Here is a 20,807-nt window from a genome sequence, read left to right as displayed (position 1 = left end):
TGGGTTGTTTTACCTCAAGGCATGATGAGTAGCCCCACAATTTTTCAAATGGTGGTTGATTCTGCCTTACAACCAGCAAAACGGCAATTCTCAAAAGCTCACATATATCATTACATGGATGATATCTTAATAGCAGCATCCAATTCAGTAACAGTTGAGCAGATTTTTACGGTGGTAAAGCAACCACTGCAAATTTATGGGTTACAGAGTGTGCCTGAAAAGGTACAAAGGGAAGCCCCATGGAAATATTTAAGCTGGAAAGTTTTTGAAACTACAGTATTCCCCTCCTCTATAAAATTACAGGCTGATGTCCAAACTCTCAGTGATTTGCAGAAACTGTTAGGGACCATTAATTGGATTCAGCCAATGCTCGGTATCACTACAGAAGAATTATCCCCTTTTTGGTCTGCTGAAGGGTGATCCTGATTTATCATCTCCTCATCAACTCACTGAAGTAAGCCAGCAGTCACTGCAACTGGTCATCCATAAAATACATACTGCCTTTGCAGGACACTGTCGCCTGAATGTGCCGGTTGCCTTGTTTGTGATTCATAGTTCTTTTCAACCCTATGCTCCAATAGGACAGTGGATTACAGAAAACAAACAAGTCATAATTCTAGAATGGGTCTTTTTTGTCACACATATTTCCTCAAACTTTAACTACAACTGTGGATACGTGTGGCAGTTTTAGTTAGGCCTTTTGGTAGGCCTCAGTTTAGCAGATAGTCTTACATAGATTAGGAGGGACAGGTGTCACCTGACTTAAGCAACCAAAGAAATATTTCACACCAGATGACGCAAACTCGGATATAAATAGAGTAGAGTAGGAGAAGTTCTCTCAGTTCCTCATGGCTGCTCATCTAGGAAAGACATATTGTGTTGTTCTCCTGGACCAGGCCCTACTGCTGCTTGCTGCTATGGTATCTTAGGAGAGTAAAATGTTTGTTCTTAGCCTTCTCTCTGCTTGGGTCTGTCCCTGAGGGAATTGAGTTCTCTTGGGTGATTTGTAGCTAGAATGGTGGGATTTGTGTTTGATGGGGAGTTATTTTTTATTTCTAACTTGTGTAGGTGTGTGTTATATTGTAGTCTTCTTTTAATTTTCTCTTTTCTGTATAAATATAAAACCCTGTTTTAAGGGTTTTTCCCCCCTTTCCCTTTTCTCGGGGCGGGGGGGGGGGTGGGGGGGAGGAAGGCTCTGACTGTATTGGGCAGTTGGCATTTTACCAGCTCAACCCAACAAAATATGCTAACTTCTTTAGTGCATAAAGCTCGCCAGCGGTGCCAGATTTAATTGTCTTGGATCCAGATGTAATTTATTTGCCTTTCAAGAAGGATATTTTTCATGGCTTTCTTTTGCAATCTCTATCTTTGCAGACTGCTTTTGTGGATTTTTTTAGGAGACCTTGTTTTTCTGCTATCAAGACACTGATTTTTGCAATTACTGTCTGATTTACCTTTTCAACCACAAGTCCTCTGTTCCAGGACTCCAATACCCAATGCCATCACTGGTATTGGCAGTTCAGGTAAAACTGGAAAAGGTGCTGTAGTGTGGAAACCTAACAATTACCCTTCTTGGCAGTCAGCAGTAATTCCGATTTACACCTCAACTCAGGTTGTTGAGCTTTCTGCTGCCAGCAAAGCATTTGAGCTATTTAGTGACCAAGATTTAAATATTGTTTGTGACTCTCAATATGTAGTAGGTATCATTGCCCGAATTGGAGATTCCTTTATCAAAGAATCCTCTAACATGTTGCTGTTTGATTGTTTTATGTGCCTGTCTTATTTGGTATGTTCTTGTCAACATGCTTATTTTGTTTGTCATATTTGCTCTTATACCAGCTTGCCAGGACCAATTGTAGAAGGTAATTCAGTTGCTGACCAGTTAACCATGTGTGATAGTTTGAGCCAAGCTTTTACCTGGTAACCAGATGTAACTAGGGAGGGGCTTGTCTCCTAGGTATTCCTCACCCATTTTTTCCCCCTCCCACAGGACAAGGGAAGATATGAGACAGGAGATAGAAAGTTTAGTCTCTCTTGGGTTTCTGGCGAGGGTGGAGCACAGTGAGTTTTTTGCTGCTCTTGGTCCCTTTATCGGAGCCACGCAGGAGATCGGAGGAAAGACCTGAGTGAGAGAAGGCTAACTTTCTTCTGAGTGGTTGGCGAGATTGCATTGTACTGGTTTACTTGGAGGGTGGGTGGGGGTGTTTTTGTACCCATTGTTTTTTGTTTTGTCTCTTTGTTGCCCCTGTTTTTCCCCTTCCCTTTTTTTCCCTTCCTTTTCCCATTCCCTACTGTGGGTGCAAATTGTATACATATAATTGTGGACATTTAGAGAATATACATATATATATATATATATATATATATATATATATATATATACTGACTTGGCTCAGTTTCTTTCAGGTTTTTTTTCCCCTTTCCTTTTCCCTGCTTTGAAGAGCAGGAGGAGAAGGTGGGGTGGGGGGGGGGGGGGGCGCTCGAGCTGAGAAGCCAGGACAAAACCAAGACACCATGCCAGCTGTGGTACTAAATCTTTTTGAACAGGCATGTCTGTCTCATTCCTTTTATCATCAAAATGCTCTGTCTTTACAGAAATCCTTTCGTTTATCAAAAACGCAGGCACAAGATATTGTTCATGTCCTGCCCTGACTGTCAGCTATTTACCTCATTACCCACAGCAGGTGGAGTTAATCCACAAGGCATTTCGAGCAATGAATTGTGGTAAACTGATGTCACACATGTACCTTCCTTTGGTACTCTTAAATATTTACATATTACAGTTGACACTTTTTCTGGTTACATTCATCCATCTGCAAGGACAGGCGAAAAGGCTAAGGACACTCAGAGCCCCTGGCTTGATGTTTTTGCAGTCATGGGTGTGCCAAAGTCCATCAAAACAAATAATGGCCCTGCTTACACTGCCGCTTCGGCGCCGCATTTTTTAGAAGACTGAGGAGTCACTCATGTTACTGGTACCCCTCATGTTCCCACGGGCCAAGCCATTGTGGAATGCACTCATCGCACTCTGAAAGCCATGCTGGAAAAACAAAAAAGGAGGAATACCCTAACGTCGGTGCATGATCGAGTACAAAAGTGCTGTATGTTTTAATTTTTTTGATTATGCAGGATGATCATTCTCCAACTACTGCAAGACAGCGACATTTTTCAGCAAAACCTATTTCAGCATCTAAACCAAAAGTCTGGTACAAAGATCCTGAAACACATCAGTGGGAAGGACTTGTTGAGCTAATTACTTTGGGAAGAGGGGTATGCGTGTGTTCTTCTTACTGTAGGACCTAGGTGGTTGCCAGCTAAAAATATATGGTTTTATCATGAGTTGGAACAATGGACTGCAGAACCCCCTTCCAGGAATCCAAAAGCTGCAAGTGACCCTTCGGAACAACAGAGCCAAGAAAAGAAAACAGATGACCAGTTGTGTCGGGAATTAAAAACTGTTGACATTTTAGTCTGTGTTTTTCCTAATGCCACCCGTGAAAAGATTTATCCTTTTCCTGCCAAGTTCTAGGGAACAAAAGCTGATAGAGTGAAGGCTTCGTCCTTGAAGATAGAGTTTGCATAAACTAAAGTTACTTGAGTCTCTCCTATTGGTTGGACAGCCTTTGGAGGAGAGCTGAGGGGGAGAGCAAGGAAGAAGAAAGAGAGCAGAACCTGAGACCTCTATCAGGGGGTGCTGGCCACACCTCCCTAGGTAGATGTCTCTAGCAGGCTCAATAAGTCCTGGAATTAATCTCCATTTTCCTGACTTTTTTGGATTTACAAATATAGGTGTGTTCCAGGGACAGGTGGATTTGACAATATGTCCTGCTTTTAATTGTTCTGGTACTAATTTCTGTGTTGACTTGCTGGAAGGCATGAGAGCTCTGCAGAGGGATCTGGATAGACTTGAGACATGGGCTGATTCCAATGGGATAAAGTTCAACAAGGCCAAGTGCTGGGTCCTGCACTTTGGCCACAACAACCCCATGCAGCGCTACAGGATGGGGACAGAGTGGCTGGAGAGCAGCCAGGCAGAAAGGGACCTGGGGGTACTAATTGACAGGAAGCGCAACATGAGCCAACAGTGTGCCCAGGTGGCCAAGAAGGCCAATGGGATCCTGTCCTGTATCAAAAATAGCGTGGCCAGCAGGACCAGGGAAGTGATCCTTCCCCTGTACTCTGCATTGGTGAGGCCACACCTTGAGTATTGTGTTCAGTTCTGGGCCTCTCAGTTCAGGAAAGATATTGAGGTGCTGGAGCAGGTCCAGAGAAGAGCAACAAGGCTGGTGAAGGGACTGGAGCATAAGTCCTATGGGGAGAGGCTGAGGGAGCTGGGGTTGTTTAGTCTGGAGAAGAGGAGGCTCAGAGGTGACCTCATCACTGTCTATAACTACCTGAAGGGAATTTATATCCAGGTGGGGGTTGGTCTATTCTCCCAGGCACTCAGCAATAGGACAAGGGGGCATGGGTTCAAGCTCTGCCAGGGGAAATTTAAGTTGGATATCAGAAAGAAATTCTTTAGAGAGAGTAATCAGGCATTGGAATGGGCTGCCCAGAGAGGTGGTGGATTCACCATCCCTGGAAGTTTTTAAACTGAGATTGGACATGGCACTGAGTGCCATGATCTAGTAAATGGACTGGAGTTGGACCAAGGGTTGGACTTGATGATCTCAGAGGTCTTTGCCAACCAAATCGATTCTATGATTCTATGATTCTATTGTTGCCGTAAAAGTCTGTAAAAAAGACTCCAAGCCAAGTTTTGTAGGAGATAAGATAATGGGCAGGCACTTTAATGAGCAACCCCGCTCATCCAGGAATACATAGACGCGCGTGCCAGCAAGCTTTAAGTTCTATAGTTTTTATAATATAACCTATCTAATCACTACTGTCCACATGTCCAGTTCCACCTCTGTCCCCTCCCAGTTCCCACCCCTGTTGAATTGGGGCTGGGGTTGTTGGGACCCTCTGTCTTCCTCCACGTCCTCTTCTTCAGCACACAAAGGTTCTTTAAACGCTCTCAGGGGTTCGGGTCACACTGCTCCATGTTTATGTTCTCTCTGATATTCTTTAATCTGGTACCTTGAGAAAGAGACTAAATAGCTGGCAGATCTTAGCTGCCTGTTCTGGAGCAGGGGTAGAGATAGAAGTACTTTATACTATAAGCTGCTAAATATTAATTCACTAAAATCTACAGCATTACATTTACTGTGTTGCTAAAATCTATAGAATATGAAAATTGAAAAGTCAAAAAACCCCTTTGGCACCATGTCCCCCCTTTTAGAAACGGACAAAACTCAAAATTTTGTTCGCTTCTACTTTCCATACTTGAAATTGTACCAAAGAGATGAACAGCATTTGCAACATTTGATCATGCAATAAGCAATTATGCAAACACTAATTATATATATCACTACCAAAAACAGCTGTTTCATCCAGGTCCAGTTCGGCAACCATGATGTGAGCTTGTGGAAAACATCATCCAGGCCTAATGAGACATTATCAAGGGTTACCTGATGCAGAATTTTGGTTTGCTTCCGAATTGCAGCCAGATCTTTCTCAATTCTTCCACTTTGGTCTATGTAGGAACAACAACTAGTGTTAATGACTTTACACACATCTCCCTGTGAGGCTAGTATCAAATTCAGGGCCATTCTATTTTGCAGAACTACACGAGACAAACTGTGGACCTCTTCTTTCAAAGCTGTAATAGCATCTGTGGTTTTATCTAGGAGGTTTTCGAGGATAGCTGAGATGTTGACAACTGCTTTTTCTAATTCACTTACTCCCAAGGATGGAATTGCAGCCCTGACTATGCTGTGGAAAAGTGTGGGACGATCTATAAGGGGATTATTGGTTCTCTTTACCCTTCTGGGATAGATTCTTCCCCACTCTTCCTGTTCATCAATTTGGTCAAGGATTGTTATGTTTGGTATCACAGCTCCTAAAGTGCAGACCCTGTCTTTATTGAGGGGTAAAACTTTCCAGGCTTCATTTTCACAGATCCAGTAACACCCTGAGCCCTGTTTAGGGACTATTCTCCAGGGTCGTGTTGTCTTTTTTATCACCATCTTTGGGGTTAACCCTTTGGTAGCTGTGCTGGTGTCACAGTAGGTAGGAAGGGTGACATTTCCTGTAACATTAATAAACAGACAGGGAACAGTTTGATCGTGTTGACCGAGAATTACATTGCTCAGGGGTATTGAATAATAGGCTCTCTCAACTAGTTTCCATGTCCCCGGGACTCCGAAAGTCTCACCAAAGTTTGTCTCGTTCATTAGAATACCAATCAGGGGCCAATCACTCTCTTTATCATCAATCGCTGGCGTTTGTGTACAAATCCAGCAGTCAGTTTTGTGAAGGATTTTAGACACATTTTGCACTAGGGTCACATGTAAATTTTGATTCGACACTCGCATCATAGTTACCGACTGTACAGACCACATGTACAGAAGAAGCAGTCTAAGGCACATCATCGTCATCAGTTTCCAGTTCTGCTTTGTCAGTTGTCCCAGGAATCGATGCTTTCTTCACTCTGGAGTAATGGAACCAGGGCCCTTTCCCAGCAACTTTAACTGCAGTAAAAGAAGTCAGCAGGACTTGGAAGGGTCCTTTCCACTTAGCTTGCAGCGGATCGTTGTCCCACCATTTGACGTAGACCCAGTCTCCGGGCTGGAACTGATGAGCAGGTGTGTCTAGTCCGATCGGTCTGGATAGCTCAACAAATTTCTGGAGTTTCTGTAAAGTAGAGCTTAAAGCCATTAAATACTTTTGTAAATCAACTTTCCCTTTTATGTGAATGTTCCCCGGGAGGTGCGGAGCTTGGTATGGTCTCCCATACAGTATTTCATAAGGGCTTAAGTTATCCCTCCGCCTCGGTTGAATACGAATTCTCAGGAGAGCCAGAGGCAGGGCTTGAATCCATGACATGGATGTTTCTTGACAAATTTTACTGATTTGCATTTTGAGGGTACCATTCATGCGTTCAACTTTGCCACTCGCTTGAGGCCTGTAGGGGGTATGCAAGTCCCAAACAATTCCGAGGGTGCGACACACCTCCTTAACTATGGTTGCAATGAAATGTGTCCCTCTGTCTGATGACATTCCCAGAGGAACTCCAAATCTTGGAATTATGTGGTTAAGTAGAGCTTTTACCACTTCCCTTGCTGTGTTTGTGCGACAGGGGTATGCCTCAGGTCATCCACTGAATGTGTCAACTAGTACCAGTATGTATTTATACTCTTCTCTGGGTGGTAACTCAGCAAAATCTATTTGCCAGTAATCTCCAGGAAAGTCTCCAGCCTTTGTTACCCCTAGCACCACTCTCTTAGTTGTGTCAGGATTATTTTGTCTGCAAATTTCACATTTGCTAACAGTGGATTGCACGACCTTGGTCATGCCTGTCCCTATGATTACCTTTTTTAGGTGCTTTAGAAGGTTTTCACTTCCCCACTGTGTAGCTTCATGTTCCTGCAGAGCTATTTCTCTAAGGATTGGGGCTGTAACTACGACCTGTCCTGTGGGTGTAACCGCCCATCCACTTTCTTTAATTTCTGCGTTAAGGGACTTAATTAACTGCTGGTCTTTTTCATGGTATTTTGGGGTGAATCCTGTCAAGTCAATTTCTTTTTGTGGTATTACTGGCAGGAGGCTTTTTTCTGCAGCCCTTTTTGCTGCCTGATCAGCAAAATGATTTCCCAATTCAGGGGCTGTTTTCCCCTTCTGGTGAGCTCTGCAATGAATGATAGACACCTTTTCTGGTTTCCAAATGCTTTGCAGAAGTGCATTAATTTGGTCTGCGTGCTTGATTCCACTGCCCTGAGCAGTTAACAGGCCTCTCTCCTTCCAGATTGCTCCATGGGCATGAACCACGCTGAAAGCATATTTAGAATCTGTCCAGATATTTACCTTCTTTCCTTCACTTAGTTCCAGGGCTCTCGTTAATGCAATTAGTTCTGCTTTCTGGGATGATACATCTGCTGGTAAGGCATTTGCTTCAATCACCTCATCTTTCGTATTGACGGCATATCCTGTCAAATGCTTACCATCCTGCATGAAGCTGCTCCCATCTGTGTACAGCTCCCAGTCTGGATCCTCAAGGGGTGTGTCCTTCAGGTCTGGTCTGCTGGCGTAGACCTCCTCTAGTGTCTGTAAGCAATCATGCTCAGGCACACTGTCAGTTAGTGTTGAGGACAGAAACATGGCAGGATTAACACTGGATGTTGTTTTCAGGGTAACATCATCCTGTTCCAACAACACAGCTTGGTACTTGAGCATTCTGCTAGGGGACAACCAGTGACCCCCCTTTCGCTCAAGCACTGCCTGAACTGCATGGGGTACATACACGACAATGCACTGCCCCAGGGTGAGTTTTCGAGATTCTTGGATTAGGAAAACAGTCGCAGCCACAGCTCGCAAACATCCCGGCCACCCCTGGCTGACATTGTCTAGCTGTTTGGAGAAGTAAGCCACAGCCCTGCGCTGGCATCCTAGGGTCTGTGACAGTACCCCCAGGGCAACACCCTGTTGCTCATGTGTGAACAGTTCAAAAGGTTTGGTTAAGTCTGGCAGTCCCAGTGCTGGAGCTGACATCAAGGATTGTTTCAGCTGTTTAAATGCAGCTCTAGTTTCATCTGTCCATTCCACGACTCCTCCCCGGGCCGCTTTCAGTGCTCCATATAGGGGTTTGACTAATAGTCCATAATTAGCCACCCAAAGTCTGCACCATCCTGCCATGCCCAGGAAAGCCTGCATCTCTCGGACGGTGTGGGGCTCTGGGAGACGGCAGATGGCTTCTTTCCTGTCTGCACTGAGCCGTCGATGTCCCTTGTATATTTCCAGCCCCAGGTAGATGACTAGTTCCTTTGCAATTTGTGCTTTCCCTTTTGAGACTTTATATCCATTTAAACCCCAAAAATTTAAAAGACTTACAGTAAATCTGATGCATTCATCTCGGCTTCTCGTGCCGAGCATAAGATCATCGACATACTGTAGGAGGATTCCCTCTGGCTCCTGTCTTCTCCATTCCTCCAGCTCCTTAGCTAGTTGGTTCCCGAATAGCGTTGGGCTGTTCTTATAGCCTTGGGGTAGAACTGTCCAGGTGAGTTGGGTCTTTCTTCCTGTTTCAGGGTTCTGCCATTCAAAAGCAAAGAGCTCTTGGCTGTCTTTATGCACAGGAATACAGAAGAAGGCATCCTTGATATCAAGCACAGTAAACCACCCTAAATCATCAGTTAATGTGGTGAGCAGGTGTCCTAGTTCAGCAGGAGGGACCAGCTAACCCTGTGTGGGGGTGATCAAAGCTGTGTATTCTACCCCCTCTATTCATTCCCCAAGGACAATGGGCCATTAGCAGCAGCTGCCCAGGGAGCCATTATCACCTTCACACCCAGCCTGAGGGGGGCGGAGCTGCTAATGGGCCATCAACAGCTCAACACCCCCTGGCTCCCAGAGTCAATCACCCATTGTGTGAGTCCCCGCCCAGGGGGAGGGACTGAGTGCTCCCTGAGGGTACATAAGGGGTGGGTAAGAAGACCTCGGGTACTTCTCGTCGGATCCAGAGCAGCAGCAGGACCTCGACAGCAGGAGATCACCGCTCTCGCCCAGACCACAGCCCTCGCCTGCACCAACAGGTCTTTCTTTTCCTTTTGCTCTGGACTTGGGGGAGCCACAGGGGTCTCAGCACAAGGGCAAACAAACCCCCTTGGGTTTGTGCCCCAGGACACTGGGTTATACTGCTGGGGTATTGTGAGTTGAAAGCAATTTCCCTTGTGTGTCAGTGTTGCTATAATAATATTATTATTAAATTTTAGCTCTGACTTATAATCTCTCTTGTGGTGAGTTCATTCTCCCTTGCTGGTTCACCTTCAAACCAGCACAGCAGGGTATATGGATTAGCCACTACAGGGTGTATGTCCTCTGTTATTCTGTTAATTGCCCTTAGATCCTGCACTAAACGATAGCTCTTGCCATCGGCCTTTTTCACAGGCAGGATAGGGGTATTATATTTGGATTCACATTCTACCAATAGCTTGAATTTGAGAAACTTTTCAATTAGGGGTGCTAATCCTTTCAAGCTCTCTAGGCTCAAAGGGTATTGTTTTTGTCTTACCGGTGTTGCTCCTGGCTTGAGAGTGATGCTTACTGGTTCTGCTTGCCTGGATCTTCCAGGGTAATCACTGGCCCATACTAAGGGGATGACAGCATCCTCTACCTCTGCTGGGATCTCCTCGTGGCTTTCCTGTATGAAAAAGGTAGCTGCTTCGATATATTGAGTATCAGGAATTATGACTTTTATTTTCCCCCCTTTGCAGAATTTAATCTCAGCCTCCAACTTCTCTAACAAATCTCTGCCTAGTAAAGGCTTGGGAGAGTTTGGCATATAAAGAAATTGATGAGTTACCCAGTGCTTGCCTAATTTAAACTTCAGAGGCTTAAAGAAAGGCCTGGTTTCACTTACCCTGGTAGCACCAACCACAGTTATAGAATCATGACTCAGTTTCCCTTCCAAGGTGTTTAACACAGAATAAAGCTGCACCTGTATCAACCAAGAATTCAACTTCTTCTTCCCCCAGCTTAGCTATAACCAGAGGTTCTGCTGGGGTAGTAACCTCTGGTCTACTTCATGCATTCTGACTCACAGTCAGCTGGGGGGCTGGAGGGGAAAGAGGAGGGTTTTCATCCTTTCTCAGCTCTGGGCAATCCTTTCTCCAGTGCCCCTTCTTTTTACAGTAGGAACACCTATCATATTGGTAATGATGCTTACACCCTTTATTCTGGGTATTGTGTTTACGACGCTCTTGGCAGTTACAGTGTCCATGACCGTCATCTTCCTCCTCCAATTCCAACACCTTTGTTTTGCCCTTTTGTTCTCTATTCCGGTATACCACCCAAGCTATATCGAGCAACTCACTAATATCCTTTTTGTCCTTTGCTTTCTGCAGTTTCCTCCTTATGTCATCTGCAGACTGGCCTATAAACAAATTAACCAAATGCTTTTTCCCTGTGTCTGATTCTGTATCTATGTCTGTGTATTTTCTTATGACATCTTTCAGCTTATTCAGGAAATCAGTAGGAGATTCATTTTTGTCCTGTTTTACCTCATACATCTTAGCCCAATTCACTGCTTTTGGGATAGCATGTCTTAACTCATAAACCACATACTCCTGGTATCGTGTCAGTGCTTCCCTCTGTGCTGGCACATTAGGATCCCATTTTGGATCCATTGGGGGAAATATCTGCAGAACTTCCCCCGAAATCTGCCCAGCTACCCTCAGCAGCTGAATTCCAGCTTTTGCTGCTCTCTTAACTATTTCTTTCTCTGTGCTATCCAATAGGGTGTCCATCATTACTTCCAGGTCGAAACAATCCGGGTCCTGAGTCTTTATTGCCCTTTCTACATAATTAGCAACTTTATCGGGATTGTCTCTATATGACCCCACTGAAGCCTTCCACTGCTGCAGCTCTACCAGTGAAAAAGGAGTCTTTATATACATAGGACCTTGGTTTCCCATAGCCTGCCTTAAAGGAGCTTCTAGCACAAGCTTTTCCTTCCCTTTTCTTGTTCTCCTAGCTATGGGATCAGGATCTGATAAGGCAGTCAGCAATCTCTTCCCTACTTTCCTAGTGGGCGCTGCAGAAGCTTTCACTTTTGGTTTTACCACGGGAGCTTCCTCCTCCTCTGAGCTATCCGATTCATCACCTGAAGGCTCCACGTCTGATTCCTTATTCCTGGGGAACAAAAGTGGGGGGAGGCTTCCCCTCCTCTGTTCCCTTGCTCCCTGTTGCTGTGAGCTCGAAGCAGGAAATTCCCCCGCTGCCCCCCCCGCCTCTGTTCCGCGGCTCTGTATGCCAAGGCGGAGCAGTGGGGACAACCCCGCCTCCACTGTACCTCCCTGAGTACAGATATAATCCATACGGGTAAGGAATGGGAGGTGTTAAGGGGAAGGAGGCATGCCTGGCCCTGCCCTCAAAGGCAGGATTGAAAGCTCCTATGTTGTATGGGGAGGGTCTCTCCATTTTGGGTACCACCTCAACCCCTCCTGCGGCTCCTGCCACCACACCATCGCTCGCACTGAAATCTATAAGATCAGCTGGTCCTGCTGGCTTTGCCGTCCCTGGGGGGTCGAGCACAGCCCCTCCAGGTCCATGATCTCCCCTTCCCACAGGCTGATCTGTTCTAGCCGTGAGATCTGTTCCAGCCTGAGCCCCTGCCCCGGCTCCAGCCACTCCTATGGGCCCTGTTGCTATGGTAACCGCGCCTGGCTGATCGAATGCCCACCGTGCCTGGCCGCAAAGCCGCAGCCTCATCAATCGCTTGCAGAGCGTCAGCTCCGCTTCCACCAGCCTGCCCGCTCTGTGCCGCCAGCTCCGGCTTCGGTAAGGGGACAAGCAACTCCCCGTCTCCAGCAGCCACCTCGGCTGCTGCTCCACCAGGTCCCGCCGGCAGCCCTGGGCTGGGAACTGCTGCTCCAGCAGCCCCTGCCCCCACGCTAGGACCAGATCCAGCAGCCACCACTGCCCCCGCCCCGGGACCACATCCAGCAGCCCCTCCGGCTGCTCCAGCCCTCAAATTTGGAGCAATTAAGAGATCCCAATCCTATTCCTTAGGAATATAAACCTGGCTAATATCCTCTTTCTTGGTTTTTCCATGCCGTTTCCCCTTTGCCTTTCTCAGAACAAACACAGGCTCTCCTGAGTCCCCAGCTGGGGAGCCAGCCTTGGAAATATCCTTCTGTGCTGGTTTAAAGGTGAACCAGCAGGGGAAATGAACTCACCACGAGAGAGATTATAAGTCAGACCGAAAATTTAATAATAATATTACAATAACAACACTGACACACAAGGGAGATTGCTTTCAACTCACAAAACCCCAGCAGTATAACCCAGTGTCCTGGGGCACAAACCCAAGGGGGTTTGTTTGCCCTTGTGCTGAGACCCCTGTGGTTCCCCCAAGTCCAGAGCAAAAGGAAAAGAAAAACCTGTTGGTGCAGGCGAGGGCTGTGGTCTGGGCGAGAGCGGTAATCTCCTCCTGTCAAGGTCCTGCTGCTGCTCTGGATCTGACGAGAGGTTCCCAAGGTCTTCTTACCCACCACTTATGTACCCTCAGGGAGCTCTCAGTCCCTCCCCCTGGGCCGGGACTCACACAATGGGTGATTAACTCTGGGAGCCAGGGGGTGTTGAGCTGTTGATGGCCCATTAGCAGCTCCGCCCCCTCAGGCTGGGTGTGAAGTGATAATGGCTCCCTGGGTAGCTTCTGCTAATGGCCCATTGACCTTGGGGAATGAATAGAGGGGGTAGAATACACAGCTTTGATCACCCCCACACAGGGTTAGCTGGTCCCTCCTGCTGAACTAGGACACCTTCTCATACCCTTTCATCCATTCTGGATGGGACAAAAAGGCCAAAAACAACTCAGCATACTTCACTTCATTCCATCTTTCCTCTGTATGCAAGATTGAAATTAGCTGCAACACATCCTCTAGCACCAAAGACCCGGTTTTGGGCCAAACCTTTCCCCTGCGCCTACAATGAAGTGGCCAGATATTAAGACAGAGCCTACACAGTTCCTGTTTCTTCAAAGATGTTTCAGAACCAGTAAGAGGACACCAGTGATCTAAAACCAAGCCTAAAGGGGAATCTTTTGGTATCTCGTCTTCTGAACTTTGGACACAGCCCATAGTGATTCTTTTAGCAACACCACCACCAATGCCTCAGGCTAAACCAGACAGCTTTGACTCCGGAGTTCACAAGAGGCGTCCCCCTTGCAGCCGGCCTCCCAGCCTGCTACCCTCCTGCAAATGCTGCATGGTCTGCCCTTCCCGAGGCTCAAGGGACAATCCCGTCCCTTCCAGGCGAAAACCCTTGCCCTCCCAGGCCAGGAAACTGGCTAGGCCTAAGACCAGGTCTCCCTCCCGGCCCTTCCGTATTCCTACCAGGGGCAAAAATCCCCCCTTTCCGTAGCCAAATGCCACAGAAACCCAAAGTAACTGCCCGTTATCTCACCTCTGTGGTCCGGACCAGGAATTTGAAGCGAATCAGGTCCTGCTTCCACCTTTCGTGCAGCCAAACTGTTGCCATAAAAGTCTGTAAAAAAGACTCCGAGCCAAGTTTTGTAGGAGATAAGATAATGGGCAGGCACTTTAATGAGCAACTCCGCTCATCCAGGAATACATAGACGTGCGTGCCAGCAAGCTCTAAGTTTTATAGTTTTTATAATATAACCTATCCAATCACTACTGTCCACATGTCCAGTTCCACCTCTGTCCCCTCCCAGTTCCCACCCCTGTTGAATTGGGTCTGGGGTCGTTGGGACCCTCTGTCTTCATCCACCTCCTCTTCTTCAGCACACAAAGGTCTCTTGGACGCTCTCCAGGGCTTTGGGTCACACTGCTCCATGTTTATGTTCTCTTCTGATATGCTTTAATCAGGTACCTTGAGGAAGAGACTAAATAGCTGGCAGATCTTAGCTGCCTGTTCTGGAGCAGGGGTAGAGATAGAAGGACTTTATGTTACAAGCTGCTAAATATTAATTCACTAAAATCTACAACATTACATCTACTGTGTTCCTAAAATCTACAAAATATGAAAACTGAAAAATTAAAAAAACCCTTTTCGGCATCATCCAGGTAAGGACAATAATCTGAAAGGGCTTTTTAGTGACTATTTAATGAGCTAACTGTCTAGTGTATGGCCATTATTATACCTAAATGCATACTTCAGTGCAAAATATGTCAGCTGAAACAAGATAACAAGGCAACTTGTTCTGGCAGAGCCTAGAACTTCTCAATAGAGGTCATTGAAGAGTTTTCTGGAAATTTTGATCTAGGATACACAGCCTATAAATAGAGGAGGATTCCACGCAGAAGTTTTCATTGTAGCAGACAGCTAGCACACACTGGGCTGCTGGGAAGACTGGGAGAGGGAGGCTTTGGGCCAATAAGTTACAAACTTGATGTGAGCTTAAGACAGTGACTGCTCAAAGCTTCAGAAGACTGAAGAATCTCTTAAAGAAAACAAATCAAAATGAAAGCACAAAGAAACAAGGGAGAAGATTGCACCAAATCTCAACATAGACAAGTGCTTCATGAATGAACACTTTGGTTAGACAGAGGCAAAGAAGTAGGAATGACAGAAATATTTAGAGTGGCAACCCCCCCCGAGTGATTATTGATGGAATGAATCTGAACTATGTTTGCTGCAGGTTGATTCATTTTTTCAAACCGCTTTCTTGAGATAAATTTGTACACTTCTGATCTCAAACGACAACAATAATTTTTATTCAGCATTTTAAATTCAGTGCCAGCAGATCATGAAATTCCTTCTAAACTCCATACAGAAATTACTTCATCTGCTACAGAAATGCAAAGAAAGGCAAAAGAGAACATATATTCAGTGTAGCTGTAGCCTATTTTATAGATATACCTGACACTATAAACTTGTTGTTTTCTAAAGTTATTTTTATCCATTATATTTAGTGTGGAATGCAATATCCAAGGTCTACTAGCCCTGACTACAGTGAAGATTAGGCAAAGTGCTCACATGCAAGACTGAATTTATGTATTTTTAGCCAGTTGAGTTACACCCCTAAATGGATAATAACTGTGACTGTGATATTATTCCATCATTAATTCAAGATGAAACTCTTACAAAGAAGAAAAGAGACCTCTGCTTTCCACAGTGAGAAGAGAAATGATGTTGCATGGGTTGAGCTGGCAAAACACCAACTGTCCGGGACAGAGTGAAAAGGGTTCCTCCTCCCCCCAACCAGCTAAGGTAAAAAGAAGAGGGAGAGGGAAAAAGAAGAGGGAGAGGGAAAAAGAAGAGGGAGAGGGAAAAAAACCCCTCAAACCAGGTTTATGCTGAAACTAACTACACGTATTTAAACAGAAAAGAGAAAATTAAGAGAAAACTGCAATATAACAGACACTTACACAAGTTATGTATAGTATAACAAGCAATAACTTCCCACTCCCAAATTAACACAAAGTCCATTACACTAGATTCATAAGCACTTTATAAGACACTCTACAAGAAAGAGAAAGTATAACAACAAAATATTTCTACTTCCCTGAACTCAAACAAAATACGATGTAGCAGCAGCAGGAGCAGGGCCTAACAGAGGAGAAAAACTGCAGCAGTCTTCTCTGTACTCCAGCCATAGTGGAACTGACCAAACACCTCCCACTGCTGTACACATATCTTAAGTTTGCGTCATCTGGTATGAAATACTTCCTTGGTTACCCAGTCAGGTGATAGCTGTCTCCCAATCCACATAGATTCTCTGAGCCTGCTAATTTCAGGCTTAGCTAAAACCACTACACTCAGAAAAACTGGGAATGACTGCATAAAGTTTCACATAATTTATGCAGAGGCTGCTCAGTTCTTCGTGGTGGACAGGAAGATGCAAGTCAGTATGCAAACAAGTGGATCATAAAAATAATTCTAGCATAGCTTTCAGGAAGTAAAACTTTGGAAAGATTTTTGGTGTTAAGCAATGTGAAAATGCAGAAAACAAGGAAAATTGCTTTTCAAGGTTGCTGTTGAAAGAACAAAAAGCACACCATAGTATTATTCATATACATCACTTCTGACAGCAAATTAATTATTGTCATTTTTCAAGATTTACCCATAGATGAAATGATAATATAGGGACAGGAGGAGTTCTGTGCATAACCAACAATATAGCACTTTGCTCAACTGAGAAAACAAAGATTTGTTGAAAAGAACACATTTTTCTCTGTGAGCACTGATACCTCAAGTCATGGAAATTATGCCTTATCTCGCGTATCCCTGTGAATAGAGAGACACACTGAAGACAAGTTAATGGAGAAAGATAATAGGGTTTTATTATGTAGAAGCTTCCATGATCAAACCCAGGGGGTCTGACCCTCAGGTCAGGAAGTTACAGGGTTTATATACCTGCTTTTAACATCCAATCAAAATTCTCATTTCTCTGTAATGCCCACCCAAAAGTTCTGCCAATCTACCCCCTTCGTCATGGGGGGGCATTTGGGCCTTCTCCTGTTGTTTGTCTTCTGTTATCTTGCAGGTGTCCATTCAAAACAGCTCGGCCTTGACAAGGCCTGAAAGTAGCTCCCAGATCGTGAGAAAGCCACTTAATATTCAGACTTAAGATCAGAGCAACTCAGCAGAGACTATATGATTCTAAAACTTTCTAAAATTACATTAAATTCTTAGGCATCAGAAATATCAAAGTGTTTTCCACAGTTATTCATTCCGACAGAGATGAAAGACAAATAATTAATCACCTGCTTGATTTTTGTGAGGAAAGTAACAAAACTGCAGTAGATATATTTGAAAACATAAGTGTATTGAAATCAATATTTTGAGTTTTATCCATACATTATTTCCAACTGATAATGCTAATACTAACTTCAGTTGAAATCCCATTCTCTGCAACCTAATTAGCAAATGTGTCTGGGCTGTCAGTCAAAGAAGGCTTGCCTAGTAGTCTACCCACACCACACCCCCTGGAGCCTCTAATTGGCTGTGGCACCCCTCACTTTGGCTAAGGGAATGGTGAGTGGTTGGTGAACCAGGGGTTACACCTAGAGGGGGTGGCCACAGTGACTAGAACAGATAAGGAAGCACACACAAGGTCCCCATTGGGGGTTTTGGTCTGTTGTCTTTGAGGCTGTCAATGTGTGACTTTCTGAGTGGTAACTATGATCTTTTTTCCCCTCTTTTTTTTCTCTTTATTCTTTCTTCTCTTAATCTCTCTTCCTTTATTATTTTCTTCCTCTTGTGAGTAACCTAAACACCTGTTTTCTGTACCTAACTTAAGTTGCATGGAGTTTGTGTTTGCTGGGTATAAAAAAGGTTCCTTACTATAGCAATGCTTGTTAGTCCTGGTAATCTGTTGTAATGCTTTTGAGAAGTTGCATGTTATCTCTGTAAAACCCTTTTTGCCAAAACACCTATTTTCTCACCAAGTTAAAAGAAATCTCTTAGAGAAAAATGTGTAGTTATTCTCTGGATGTTAACTCAAAGTACCAAAGAACCAATGGCTTTAAAAGGGTTCATGTAAGCAAAATCTCTTGGAACCTGAAATTAAGATGTACGCCTGGTAAAGTTGGACCGGGGTGTAACAGGTTCCCGGAGAGGAGTTATCACAGATAAGTAATTTGTATAAGAACAAAGAAACAACACCCAGCTAGTAGCCTGAGGTGGCAGGTGAGCGTGCCCTCAACGTGGATCATCTGAATCATCAGCATTCTAGTCTTTCACACTTGTGGATGCATTCTTCTCCTAGGATAATAGTACCACCCTTATTTAAGTTCTCTTCCCCTGCTCCCATGCCTAAATTAGTAGGCATATTTGGGGAAAAGAGAAAAGAAAAGGTGGATACCAGAATCTTTGCATAACCCAGGACACACTTTTGTATCACCTCACATTCAGTGAAAATGAATTCCCAGGAAAAAAAAAACCTAATGAAATTGTCTTGCCTCCTTGTATCTGGGATTATTTAGATGCTAATACTTTTGGTCTGTGCTGTGACTAGCCACCTGTTGGGAGTTTATTCTTTTCCTGCCAAGTTATGGGAAAGCAGGTGTTGATAAATGAAAGCTTTGTCCTTGGAGACAACATTTTGTATAAACTAAACCTAATGGGGCTTCCACCATTGGCTGAGAGCCCTTGGAGGGCATTTGAATGAGAAAGTGAGGAGGAGAGGGATGAAGTAAGCCCCCTGACCTATTTACTAAAGACCATCTGGGTGATAACACGCAAGTGCAGAGAAATTCCAATGCCCACACATATGTGCAGAAGTAGTATCACTTACATAATGGGGGAGAGACTGAAGGCCTCTAGCTGGGCAGTGATGGCCACACCTGCTCAGGTAGACATCATTTGGCAAATTAGATAAAGAGCAGATGACTTGTGCTCTGGGCTGCTTTGTTCATATGAAGGACAACGTTGCCTTTTGGTGGGGTCACCTGCTATTCCTGTAAGCCAGCTGACGCCTAGAGAATGCAGCCTCTGCTTTTGGGGAGTCTAAGCGTTCTGGGTTGGTAAGACAACCTCATGAGTAACCTCTGGGTGAGTGGGGTTGTTACACGTAGGGCTTATTTTCCCTCCTCTCTCTGTCTCGAGTTCCATCTCTGGTAATAAAATACTGTTTTGTTAGGCTCTCAACAGTGTTTTAGTCTCACTTTCAGCATCCTTCTGAACCCTCCCTGAAACAGTCCTAAATGCAAACCTGCTCTAAGAGCAAATCGAGGCAAATAGAAAAAGACAAAAAGGGCTCTCAGTTCACCATCGAGAAATTCCCATTTTGATTTGAGAAAACAAAACTACCATAACCTGATTCACCTGCTCTGCCTGAAAAGAGGCTGTCCTTTTAGTAAACTGTAAGTATTACGTGACAGTTGAATCTTGATAAAGGCTAGATGTAGATTATTTATATTAGGAATCATGCATAGAAAGGGAGCTGAGAGTACATGCTGGATTTCAAAAATCCTGTTCTAGGAAATGCTCTGATATGCTAATGTCAAGACTGACAACATATACCATTTAAAAATTAATATGGAACTTAATAGCTGAAATGGATATTGGAGGATCAAAAATGTACATCTCAGAAAAATATATATCCTCTGAAATAAAATTATTATATTTTTTCCTTTGGTATCCCCTAATTCCACGCAAAGAAGGTAGTTAGCCTCTGCAATGGCTTCACTTCTCAAGGATTTTTAAAATATTACCCTGGATTTCTTTTTATTAGAAATAAGTTCCACTGTAAGAAGGATGAGACCTTATGCAGATAATTATAGCCTACTCTAAAACATAAACTCTTTTTTAAGACAGGATTATAATTTGAAAAATAAAAAACAAAGTTGCTATCTTCCCACATCTTCTAAAAACTCGACTGTTACAGTTAGAACACTTAGCCTTTCCAAATCTTACCATATTGTAGATGTCCTGGGTTGAGTGGCAAAACACCAACTCTCCAGGACAGAGAAAAAGTGTTCCTCCCCCCCCAACCAGCCAAGGGAAAAAGAAGAGAGAGAGAAAAGAAAAACCTTCAAAAACCAGGTTTATGCTGGAACTAACTACATGTATTTATACAGAGAAGAGAAAATTAAGAGGATATTACAATATAACACACACTTACACAAGTTACATATATATAACAAGGCATAACTTCCCACTCCCCAGTTAATACAAAGCAAAGTCTATTACAGTAGATCTGTAAGTACTCTAAGAGACACATAGCAAGAAATAGAAAGAGTAACAACAGAAATGTTTCTACTTCCCTGAATTCAAACAAAATGCAAGCAGAGGCAGCAAGTGTAGGAGCAAGGCCTGCTCCAAGACAAAAGCTGGATCACGTCCGGCTTGTACCTCGGCCATGGCAGAACTGACTAAGCTACTCCCACACACTGGATTTTACACCCTTTGAGATGATGTAGTATGGTATGGAATAAAATATTATTGGCTGGAAGAAATCAGCTGTTAGCTAGCTCAGCCCAGCTCAAGTCATCTGACAATTTCAGGCCTAATTTGAACTTTAAAGCCTAACTTCTTGGCCTACTTGGCTAAACCCATAACAGTAGAAAACCCTAATACTCCCCAGAACATGTCTCTTCACATTTGGCCAGTATTTAACATTATGACCTCATTTGGGCAAGAACTTCCTTTTTTAATTTTGCCTTCTCAGGAGTTTCTAGCACAATGAGAATTTATTTGCAATTCCAGATGAAAGAATGGCATAAGTAAAAACATGGATTTAATTGTCCATTTTTTGTGCACTCAGGATTGGTCCATTGGCATGCACATTAGTTTCAATTAAA

At 44.2% G+C, this 20,807-nt stretch overlaps 1 protein-coding gene across 4 annotated transcripts in view; it reads left to right on the top strand.

The window, feature by feature from the left end:
- LOC139683040 (uncharacterized) overlaps nucleotides 1-20,807 on the top strand; it is an 89,381-nt gene that overhangs the window by 54,728 nt on the left and 13,846 nt on the right. The window contains exon 2 of one of the 4 annotated variants that reach the window (XM_071577763.1): nucleotides 15,633-15,751. The exons of the other annotated variants lie outside the window; for them this stretch is intronic. The gene's annotated coding sequence lies outside the window, so the exon portion shown is untranslated. Of the gene's footprint in view, nucleotides 1-15,632; nucleotides 15,752-20,807 lie in introns of those variants that run through there. 4 annotated transcript variants of the gene reach the window in all.

The sequence above is a fragment of the Pithys albifrons genome, chromosome 26, assembly GCF_047495875.1.
Source record: "Pithys albifrons albifrons isolate INPA30051 chromosome 26, PitAlb_v1, whole genome shotgun sequence".
Lineage (NCBI taxonomy): Eukaryota > Metazoa > Chordata > Aves > Passeriformes > Thamnophilidae > Pithys > Pithys albifrons.
Note: the sequence above shows the minus strand (reverse complement) of the source record. Positions and strands in the feature narration are given on the sequence as shown.